The sequence below is a fragment of the Malurus melanocephalus genome, unplaced genomic scaffold, assembly GCF_030028575.1.
Source record: "Malurus melanocephalus ecotype Western Australia unplaced genomic scaffold, MMel_1.1 scaffold_213, whole genome shotgun sequence".
Lineage (NCBI taxonomy): Eukaryota > Metazoa > Chordata > Aves > Passeriformes > Maluridae > Malurus > Malurus melanocephalus.
Window position 1 is genome coordinate 248,636 of NW_026623445.1, and position 12,392 is coordinate 261,027.

Sequence of the window (12,392 nt, forward strand, 5' to 3'; positions counted from 1 at the left end):
CAGTGTATTTTTGCATTCCCACCACACTGTTCTTGTATTTCTACATTTTAATAAGACTGTGCCAGCTAGGGTCACTTCCAATAAGTTAATTGAAGCAGAAGACTGAACCACATTTTCCCACATTCTAGCAGGATGTCACATGTGGGGGGCTGCAGAATCAGTATCTTGTCATCTCTTCCCCTGGGTCAAGTAATATGCAAATTTTTTTACAAACCAGTATAGCCTTGCAGGCTTTTCTCTCAGAATATAGCAGTCAAATCCACAGCCTGAATTTGGCCTAGAGGGAATATAAGCAAAGCCTCCCTCTACCTGAAACACCTTGGAGGCCTTGGGTAGGATTGAGTTCGAGCAGCTCAGCCTAAATGCTGTCACCACATGTGTGTGTGTGTGGCACACACGGGTGTGTTCGTGTGCGCCAGCTCTGAGAGTTTCTTGTGTAACAAACGAAGATCCAGATCACAGTTTAGTTGCCTGCACCCAGAGGTCTAATTTTACTTCAGAGACATGAAGGTATCCCCCCTTCCCTTCAGAAACAACTTCAAGACCTTCCATGGGTCCATGTGGCAAAGCAGAGGAGTGACGTTCATATAGAAACATATCTTATGCAAAGGCTTCCTTACCTGTGTCAATCCAGCACCTGATCCAAAACCTGCCCACATATTCCTATTAACACCTCAGGGCATTGAAACAAACTCAGCCTAAATGATCTGGGATAAATTGGGGCACTTCTGTTGTCACTGGGTTAATGTGCTGAAATCAATTTAATGACACAAACAGTGAAGTGCTGTTCCTTACAAGTAGGGGAGCAGAACTGTAACCTTTGAGATCATGAGGAATATAATGGTAGTGATGCTGTGTAATAAACCATGCCTTCAGAAAAAAAAAGGGAATTTTTTTTTTAAACCCTTTCTTTTTCCCCCCACCAAAGAATTAAAAACAAGTCATTGAATGGCTACAATAAACCCCAGAAATTTCTTCCATTAAGATTGCAGGCTTTTCAAATGATCTTTGGTCTGCTAATTATTTAAATGTATTTTTAAGCAAGGATTTCAATCCTAAATTAATACTGCAAGAAAGTGTTTGTACGGGACCCTTAAAATAAGYATGATAGTAAAATCAGTAAATCAGTTGCCAATGGGTTTAATTTCAATTTTTGTGATCTGCTTAAGRTGGAAAAGAAGAAAATATGAGTAGAAAGAACAGGACATTTTAGGAATCCTYGACAGTCACACCATTCTGTCCTTGGGTTTTATTTTACATTGTTTTTGTGGTGCACCTGCTACCTGCTGAATTTCARCACTTTATTTAAAACTTAATCCCTTTCTTTCACTTTATTCATGCAAAAGAAGAAAATACATACAAAAGTAATGTATGTCTTATTCAGTCAGAGGAATGGGTGAATTCAGAGCCTTTTGGAGTGTCTGCCCTACATCTGTAGATGATAGCTCATAAAAGTGCTTAAAATTCAATGTGTTGAATTCAGCTTAGGAAGCAAAATTCTTGTGGATCGAAAGCCACAGTGTCACAGAATGACCACGGGATACGCTGAGTTTCATTATGTGCAGCTCACGTTGCATCGGTCACGCAAGTTTCCATCAATCATAAAACATTGTAAAGCTCAGGGCCACCCGGGGATGTGCTCACAGAACCTTCTCACAGACATGACAGAGCACATCTACGTGCCAGTCTGCCACTCACTATACCAATTAATTCATCATAGTTTTACCAGCCATACTTGGTCCTAAATATCTCCGCAAAGAAGGAAGAAAATATTTATCTCAAATATTACTGCAGTGTTCAGTGTTAGAAAAAAAGCATTGAATCATCTGATCCCAGCATCACATTTCCATCTGCTGCTACTCTGACTCCATCCTATTAGATACTTGGTATCTTCATTGAGACARAAGGAATAATCTTTTTCTGAAAGATGACAGAACAATGTTAGCAAGTTTATACCTAATTTGAAAGATCTGCTCAATTCTGAGGAGTTACAGCATCATTAATTGCTAGGCCTTCATTCTTTAAACAACTAAAGCCAACATCTTCTAAAGCATTTTGTAGCAATTCCCKAGTCCAGCTTTGGTAATCTGCCAGCACAATGGTGATGCAGTTTAATGGACTCTCTAGATTTCCTTGTGTGAATCAGTACCAAACTCAATTTTTCAGGTAGTTATTGAAGTGTCTCAGTTCACTCCCTTCCTGCCTTTCCTCAAACACAATCAGGAAAAGAAGGTCAGAGAACACAGGTTAGACAACTGATGTTAGGGATAGGAACCATCATACAAAGAGGACTTAAGTTTTCYTTTCAATGCCATGCTGTTTCCTCAATATTCAGAGGGATATGRTGCTTCTTTGCTTTCAGGACAGTATCTGCTCTGCAGCTTCTCACCTTATTCCTCTTTGCAAGAGAGGAAGTTGTACTCCTCCCAGCGTTAGCTGCATCTTGCTAGCATGATCTATACCTCTAAGGGTTCTCTTTGTATTTTCATGACTCTGCCACATTCAGACAGGTAGCTACTTTTCTTTCTCAGTAGAACAGAAAACCTCAGGCAGAATTTGATTCATCCAGTACAACCCCTAAAAATTATTCAACTGACTTTCCTCTTCTTGTTCCTCTTCTTGTTCCTCTTCTTACCATCACATTTTCTCTCCTGTTTCTTCATAAATTTCTTTTTTTTGCTCTATTTCACCTTTTGTTTTATTTTCTGTCTTAAAACACTACTGCTGTTGCTTTTTAAAAAACAATAAAATTGAAATAACCTCCTTTTTTCCTGAACTGTTTTTCTGTCCTTTTTATTTACCACAATGGTGAAAGACTGTAATGTGAACTAAGAGGTAAGTATAATAGATTGTTCATGTTGTCTACAACGTGGAGTAGATTTTGCCAAATTAGACAGATCATCTCTAGAATAGTTGAGCAATTTTGTAAAAATAAGGATCTTCTTAATTCAACCTCACTTACAGATACTTTTGTTTCCAAATACAAATCCAAAGAGAAAATGTAACATAAAAGAGTCTGTCATCATTAAATACAGTATTTCCTTTAAGAACTGTTCGGGAGTCTGATAACCAAATTGAGTGACAGACAGTTTTAAAAGTATAAGGAAGAATGGCACCTGCTTTGTTTACACAGAGCTTTCTGCTATACARAATCAAAGAATCAACCTGATATCATAAGGATGCTAAAGCACAATAAGCAGGCAAACAAACTGAGAACAACCTGCACACCAAATGCAACACCTGATAAAGCAAATCAAATAAGCTTCAATGGAGCTGAGAAGGTCAGATGCAAGGACAAACCTTACTCTCAATGCTCCACAAAACCACATTTTCCTTTTGGAGCCTTCAGAGTTATACTCMAGACTATGCAGAGTTACATTTCATGTTTCTGACTTCTTCCAAGGGAATGATCCAAAACCTTAAGCAGTCCTTGGAATATTCCCTACTGGTTTAAAATCCTTTTAAATCAGATGATGAAGGTTGATTTWATTTCACATTATCCATCAAAAACCTAGATATGTAGTCTAAATTAGTTAGCTTTTAAATGAAGATTTTAAATGAAGAGGAAATGGCACCTCTGGGAAGTAATGCATCTATCACAAATATGTATTTGGGGGGGGGGGGGGGGGGGGGGCAGGAGTCCTTTCTAAATTCCTCTATGAACTTTAAAAACTTTAAAGTTAGCCTAAAAGCCTGGTTAGGTGGTCTGAAAAAAATGTCATCCTCCTTTCACAATCATGAAAGACAGAGTAAGATTACAATTCTGCAATGAAGTTATACATTCTAAATTTGAATTTAACCTGACCTACATTCAACTTCCTTCTTGAAAAACCTGCCCTATGGCTTGAAAGCAGAAGTAGAGATGGCAAACTTGGAATCACAGCCAGAGAAAGATGGGTAGTGGTATTGTCATGCAACTTTGGGACCCTAGGATATATCCATTGTTTTGAAGGAAACCCATCCCGTGTTCAAATCTTCAGGAGTGTAATATCATCATTCACTACTGGCTACAGTAGTTGTCAATACCTTGATTATGTGGATTAACATAGATTTGTAAATCAGTATTTTTGTTCTTCACTAGAGCAAACTCTTCAAATTTGAGAACCCAACCTTTTTTTGTTATATTTATTTATTGTTTATCAGTGCCTCATTTTGCTATACTCTCAGTATAAAGGCATTTCTTGCCTGAGCTCCCATCTGACACTTTTTGCGAAAGGTGACTGTCACAGCACATCACAAAAGCACATAATGGGCCAAGCTCCGGTGTAAAAGCTCAGAGAAGTCAATGAGAGCCTTAGTTCCCTCTTTAGCCTTTCCTTGTCTTCCTAAAATATAAAAAATATCTAAAAAATATCTAAAATATATCTAAAATCTGGATCTGAAGAACTGTTCTGAATTTTTGTGTGAAACAGATACTCAGGGATTTCAGTGCCACTGTGTGACAGGAGCCTGCAATCCGCTGATGASCAGAGCAGTGCCAGCTGGAGCATTTGTGTGCTGCTGTGTGCCATTGTCACCTGGAGTGAGAGGAGTGCTTCCAGCACACTGACCGCATAAAGGAATCCGGGCAATGGATGAACAGAAAGGGCTTCCATCAACAAGAAACAATTTGTTCAAAGCAAATCGAGTCTCTTTGATTCATTTGAATCATTCCACAGACTGGTACAGGTGAAGAATCAGAGAACTGCTCCAGAAAAGGTGGCTGAGGCGGGTRAGAGACAGACTAAATCTCTCTCTGTCAGCATTGTACAGCTCTMCACACTCGCTATCAAATGATATTGCTGTCTGTGGCAGAACCTTCCTATTTATCCCATCCTTTGGAGTTCTTGAAAGCACTTTGTGACAAATTTGCAAACAAAAGCAGTCATATATACAGTTCATTCTTGCAATATTTTGATTGTTTTGTGCAATTCACACTCAGAGTTTGTGGGAATAGTTTATAAGCTTCTCTTAAAACCTGGACAATCACCCAAAACCACCTTGCCAGTGTGACAGGTAAATAAGTGTAAGCACCATTTTACCTCTGTGTTCGTTTTTCATCGAATCACTTAAAACTTTTCAAAACAATGTTAAAGTAACTTTTCTCATCCGAGGGTCTCTCACACACAGTCTGTCATGCTGTAAATAACTCCAGATGCCAAACAACAGGGAAATCACAGCTTCTGCCGAAATCAGAAACACCGATCTCAGCATCCATGATGGTATCAGTCTCGGTTACGGGGATAAATCGAAATATTTTAATATTGCTCATGAAGTCACAATGTTTCWTTACCTTCTTGAGAGCTAGTAAGTAAGTAAGATGGATGTACTGTAACAGCAAGAGCCAGAAAACTCGGCAGTCAAGGTTTGTCCCATTCATTTGTAAAGTTTATMGCTTTGGATAACATAGATTGTAGAAAGTGCAAATGGTCCACTACCAGAATTTACTGACCTGGAAGAAAAAGGGTGGGAAATAAACATCTACAATGGTAATAAAACTGGAAGCATGGGCAGTCTGGGCTGCCAGTTGCCTGAAATATTGTATTGTGATTCAGCACATCCTCACTAAGCAATTTATTGTCCTGTGTTGTGTAATTAAWAGAATTGTCAGCTAAAAAGTTATATCCTTTGAAGTCCATGAGGAGTGATGGCATTTCTGAAGCAGCCTGTGGTGGGCAGGTTAAATCTATCTGCTCATGTGAGAGTGACAGAACAGGCTGCAGAAAGGTCATTTTTCTCCTTTATAGGAGCGAGGAGGCCTCCATGTTCCACTGGGTGTGCAGAGGAAATGCAGAGGCTGTCTGTGTTCAGAGGAAGTCAACAGAAGCTCTGTCTAGCTTAGAGAAGTCATGGCTTTTTCTTTCAGATATTAGTCCTGGAAACTAATATCTTGTTCAAGGTATTACAGTCCTTGAACAAGTTATTAACCTTGGGATCACCTTCAACAGACCACTTGCAAAACAGAAAAGTACAATAAACCCTCTGAAAATGTCATCCAAAATGTATTTCAAAAACATTATTAAAAGAGATCAAGGGCTTCAATAAACCCTGTATGTCAAGAAGAGCATGAGACGGTAAAGGAAATGACTTAAGCAGCCCTGGGTAATTAATCATACATGATACATTAGAAGGAAGYTGAGTAAATATAAATGTAAGTATTGGCACTTGACAAATTGTGTGAAATCTGTCCATAGGTTAATTCCCAACAAATGAGCAAGCTTCTTGAGGTTCGTGTAATTCAGGTTGTTCATATCTCCTTTCAAAACCCTCTGTCCACAATTAAATCCTATTTCTCCAATAGCAGAGGAAAWGTTCCTAAACTTGATAATATTTTGTCTCTTAGGATCAGTGAAAAATCTTGAATCATAATCTTTKTTCCTAAATCTTTGTCCCAGTGTGTCTTTCTGACTGTGGCACTTTCTATCTGCACAACCCTTCCTTTTCCTACTCTCATTGTAGCTTCTTAATTTACTGGTGAGTGCTCTTGACACCTGCCCAGCCTTTCCCTTTGTCAAAAATGATGGSAAGCTTGAGGACAAAGCAGGGTGAGAGGAATACTCCTTTGACATATGAAGTTGTTTCAATAATGAWGTGCTAAGAACTGGGCTGTGGAAGATGGACAAAATTACCTAATATATTTTATCTGCTCCTACATACTATCCCCAAGAGATATAAATATTTCTGGTTTCATCCATGCTCTAATTAGGTCATTTTTCACAGATATTTAAAACTAGATGTTTTTTTAAAAAAATAAAAATTTCCCATCCAGAAAGAGGTGTTGGAGTAAAAATATACGGCTTTTGGAACAAACAAAAATAAACTCTAAATCCATAAATGTGTTTTTCAATCAGTTTCAGTAACAATCACTTACAGAACATAATTTATATTCCTTTAACATCCAGAGAATGAGATGGAGATCAGAATTACCTTTCCCTAGTTGCAATTCATAGAAACAACTAAAATCCAACTTAGGGGAGAGGGAAAAAAAAAAAAAAAAAAGACTGTTAACCTCTTCCTTGTGAGGAAAGATCTTCCAGATGACCCAGAGAGGTCACACAAAAGGTCTGAAAAGACTTGGAGCTTGAACTTTTTTTTTTTTCTTCAGGGAGTTTACTGCCTTAATAACAAGACTCCTTTGTTGCAAAATACTAAACAAAAATCAATCCAATTTTAAATCTAACTTTTCCAAACCAAACATTATTATACTTTAGTTTAATTCTCTGTGAGCACATTTTKTGTTCATTAAACTGAGGGGCAAACAGTTAAAAATCTCTCCTAATTACCCACCTTTCCAAAAACATTTAATAAAATTTACTAGTTCAATCTTTTCAAATAATAAAAAGACTTCTAATTATTTTTCAATTAAAAAGACACATCCTTCAGAATATTTGTGTTACTTGCATAAACCTCTCTTATTTCCCTTCAACTTAAACAAACTTTCCACATATTGCTGYTCATGCAGTGCTATGAATTATTTCTATGACTGCTCTTCTGGAGCAGGGAAATTTGAYATAATTGCATTAAATATTTCTTTGCATGACTAAGTACATCTTTGGTAGAGTAATGTAGTTTACAGTGCACAAAGTACGCCGTTAAAGTGATGAAAACCAGTAAATTTAAGGCATTTGTTAACACCGATGAGATTCCATGCTACGTCTGAGGCTGAACAAGAAAGCTTTTAGTTTGGTGAACCATATTTAATTCTGAAGCATGACAGCCCTTCAGCAGCTGACCGATACCATCCTGCCAAAGTCTTCTTTATGCTTCAGAGCAGCGTAAAGATTTATTTCTGAAATGGGGTAATAGAAAAACTTRCTCAACTTGCCAACGAGCTACCAAAAGGAYKGAGTTCTCCATTTKAGAGAAMACWCRACATGCAAASACAYTCAGTGTTATCAGATGTCTGYTCCTCTAATGTTAKTTGCACATAGAYAAACTTCATAARTTACCAGCAYCACAAAGCAACAATGATGMCACATTCTCTGACACTGCTTAATGCAGTAACTGATGAGGAGATAAACTGCATTACTGATGTTTGACTCAGGTTTGCAGAAGAGAGGTTTCTGCTGGATGTTGTTGAACTAGTTCAAATGAACTTTCCTTTCCATTTCAGAACCTTTGCCACAGCCCTTTGGATTTCTTGCCACACCTAGTCTAAAAGCATATTATTAAAAACACAGGAGGCAAATTCATCTGTTCAGAATTGCTACACTGGAGAACCAAAATGCCTCCTGTCCCTCCCCAGGACTGCTATCCCAGTTGGTCAGCCTTTCTGTAGTGCATGCTCTGCCCATGATTACACAGCTCCAGCAGCAAAACCAAAATGATGGGTTCATTAAACTCTGCCCTCACTTGTTTTGTGCAAGSATGACACCCCACTCATCCCTGGGGAATGGCATTACAGCTCTCCAGAGTCAAAAACCCTGGCTGTGAATCCTGCTATAAGAACAAAGGTTTTGCAGCTGTTGRAAATTTCTGTTTGTAAATTCAGTACAGCACTGCTGAAATCTCCTGACACGTTCTTTCCAATCCACCAAAGGATTTCACTTTTGAGATGGGTAAGGATGGAAAAGCATAACTCTAGGTCTTCAAGAGAGGAAGAGAAGTGAATTGCTCAAAATGGGACCTGAAACCTAATTCCTTATACCCTTTCCTGTCACCTTGGAYGCATGTATTCACCCAAGGAAATTAAGTGTAAAATGCTGTCATGTTTAGACRGCATTTTTGACAATGGTTTTACTCAGATGTAAGTTATTGCCTACTTGCAGTGCTAAAAAGATAGAGATTAGGGCAAGGAGCAACCTTTCATGGCTGCTTCTAGTTACCTAAAACAGTACAAAATTTTTATTTTTTAAGGATCTAAAGACTCCTGAGAGGCGCAATGGTGTCTTTTTTTTAAAAGAAAAATTATTGAAGATTGTACAAAGTAAGCTAATGGAGATGAGAGCAGGTTTGCTAGGGAAGGAGAGCAGTGAGTCTGGATTTTAAAGGAAATCAGCCTTCATTTGTGCAACTCAGGCCACATATGAAATATTAATCTTGTTCACTTAGAAATCCTGCACTGTAATATTTCTTTAATTTGTTTATAAACTCTAAGCACCCTCTCCTACTCTCCTCAGCAAAATCAGGATCTCTTGAAATGAAACTCTGATTTTTCAAATTCTTTATGCCTGTTTGAATGATATAAACTAGGGAATGTGGTGATTATTATACAGTTAGATATCACAATGCACTGAAAATTTCAAAAGGATGAAAGTGAGAAAGAGTTAGGGGGAAAAAAAAAGTGAAAAACCACCAGCACTTCAGATAGCAAAGGTAAAACAATAATTAAAGAGAAGCTGATATCGAAAATCTGAAAGAAAATACTCCAGATTTTTTTTTTAAATCTGTCTGATAGGCACATAGGGGTACAGTATGAGAACTTGAAAGATAAAGAACTGCAGCGCTTTCATAAGTATAACAAATTCAAATGGTTTATGGGAAAAACGTGACTAGCAACTCAGAGGCTGCAAAAGAGATAAACTGTAAAAAGAGGCAGAGAAAGGGAATCAGATGTGTGAAATGAGGTCACCAGACAAGTGAGAAAAGAGGTGAGATCTCAGCTGTGCTCTTGCAGCCTCTCGCTTGTTCGGGCGGGGGCTCCCAGCAGCTTTCGTGGGATGCAGGATGGCAGAGCGGGGCTGGCAGGTGGGCAGGYTGCAGGCAGGGACAGCACACCCCAGCAAGCTGGCAGCAGCAGGCTAAATGCTTTCTGCAGAGTGAGGAAAGAGGCCCCCACGCCGCAGAGTGTTTAAGCTAACAGGTGGGGTGAGAAGATCTGACAGACGATGCTTATTACTGTCTCCCGGCAGAGCATGAAGTGGGGAGATGCTCCTAATGACCGTATGCAAGGTGACTGACTCACTCCTATTTCTTGAACAGCTTGAAAGGAGGATATTTACCCTSAGGAACACTGACCTGTCTTCTTCACACTTTTTTTTTTTCCCTTTTAGCATTTTTAATGAAAGCTTCCTTTCATGCAGCAGATTGGCTGCTGCCACAACGTCCCCATGGCCATGAAGCCAACAGTGTCCAGCATGTTTTAGATAATCTTTGCCCTGCAGAAGCACAGAGAATGGCTCTGTGTGAAACATCTGGAAAGGCATGAATTGTACAGGGGAAACTCCAGGGGTTATTACCAGAGCACAGATTTCTGGTGTAGCCGCCCTGCTACATCGATTTAAAGCTGCGGGACATTAAGTCTGTGCCATGGTTTTTCTTTTTCTCAGTGCTGTTCCTAATAGGACTGCTAGRTAATATTTTCATACATTTTTACTTGTCTTATCTGGTCTCTGAACACTGCTGAAACTGATAATGCATTTCAAACTCCTCTTGGAGAAAAATAGGCTAATGTTTAAGGAATAGATAAGCTACAGTGGTTATGAATAGTGCTGTTYCAGAGACAGAAGAAGAATGACATTTTATATAAGCCACAGTGTGCACAGAATGGACACAGAAGTGTCTTCTCACTGTTGCAAATACAGTTTTGTGTGTTTATGACTGTGTCTGCAATGGAGAGAGAGAGCAGTACTGACTTAGAGCAAATTTCAGCATGAGCATCTGAGGAGATTGGGGACATGATGAGTACAGATTGTTGTGTGACATTCCTAATAATGACTCAAATTTGGCCATTCCCACCATGATTGTGCTGYGGTTTATTTTTCCCATATGTAAAATAGACTACAGTCCAACTCATATGCCTACAGATATTCACTGTAAACAAACAAGCTATTTCTACTCTCTATGGACAAGACATATTTATTATAATGTAGAGTATAGCCCAGGGATAGATTCCCTGGCAGGCTGCTGGGAAAATTACGAGCATTGCTCTGTGCAGAACAAATAATCCTGACTGACCACAGTGTTGCCCCTCATCCTTGTCACTGCTATATCTGCCCTCACACAGCCAACGTGCACTCAGTAGAGAGAGTTGTCTACAGCAAATATTAGATGGGGATTGTGAAGATAAACATGAAGCAGTTTTGGTGAAAAACAAGGCAGTGAGAAGAGGTCCATGTATTTATATTTTCCAATAGGGTGAAAACATTTGAAATAGACAGAAGATGGGGGTCCTGTAGARGAGTTTCCCTTTCCTTACAAACAACACTGGTATTCCCAGGGTTGTGATGCCATAGGTGTGGGGAGGAAGGTCTCCCACTGAGCAAAGCACAAACCCTGCAGCTCTCAGGAGTTGGCAACTGTGAGGACTGTGTTTCCTAAAGGCTTTTTCTAAATGCTGTTTCTAAGGAGGCAGAAAGAAGCAGCTCAATGCAGCAGATTCTGCTCAGACTTCTGAGCATTTTGTATAGCAGTAAATCAGACACGTCCATTTGGTGTATACWGTAATAGGGATTTATCTCACCTGACTCCTCGTGTGTGACCAGGTCTAGCCACAGCAAGCGGAGAGAATGAGGCAGTTTTCTCACCTACTTCAAATATCTGGCTTTAAAAAAGACAGCTTCTGTCCACAAAGTGCCTGTTTTCCTCCACTGACTACAAAGGGATGGTGAACAACACAGACAGATGTGGGTGTCTACTCTGTRGATGTCTAAAACTGGCAGGATGAATCCTTTTCCCTCTGAACCAAATCACAAACTCCATTTTTTTAATGAAAATTGCCTTCTAACTTCTGCTTTAAACTTATAACTGTGAAGGAGTTGTTGAAAATCAAACTGGAGATCAGTCAGGCATCACTGATGAATGGAGAGTAGATGCAAGCAGCATAGAATAAATGGTTGGCATAGGGAACGAGGGTACAGTTTTGCAGACAGTTATAACATGATGGACCAAACATGGAAGGACCCTGAGCTGAGGAAGGGTATCTTATGATCCTGGACAGAGTTTGTCTCACAAATGTGACAGTAATGAAGACAGAGTTTTTGTCTGAAATTTTGAACTCAAGATAACCTCAAGAGGAAATTCAGTAACTCACAGGCCATCAAGCAAGGAAGATGTTGAGCATATCCTTTGGCCAGTGTGTCTCTCCAAGTCTGTGAGAGAAAGGTGTGTTTCTGTAAGAAGCTGTTTTGTGAAGCCATTTTGCTCTGCTTTTACTGCCAGAACAATTTGAACATTTGCATTGTCTGGGAAAGGTACATCTTAATTATGAAGAGTAATTAGAGGTAGGAAGTTTCAGCATAATTTGAGAAGTGATCAAGCGGAAAGTATAAATATATGACTGTCTCTAAACACATAACTCTGCTTAGCAAGCAAGCACCGAAGAACCACAAACTGTATTCAGCATTTCAGCCTGGGAGCACCCAGCCGTGGCAAGCTCATTGGTTAGCAGTAATTACATTCTCTACAAGGCAGTTCAGCTTGGTTAAGTGGGACTGCTGTATGCTCAGATCTACAAGTTGTCCAATCAGTCTGRA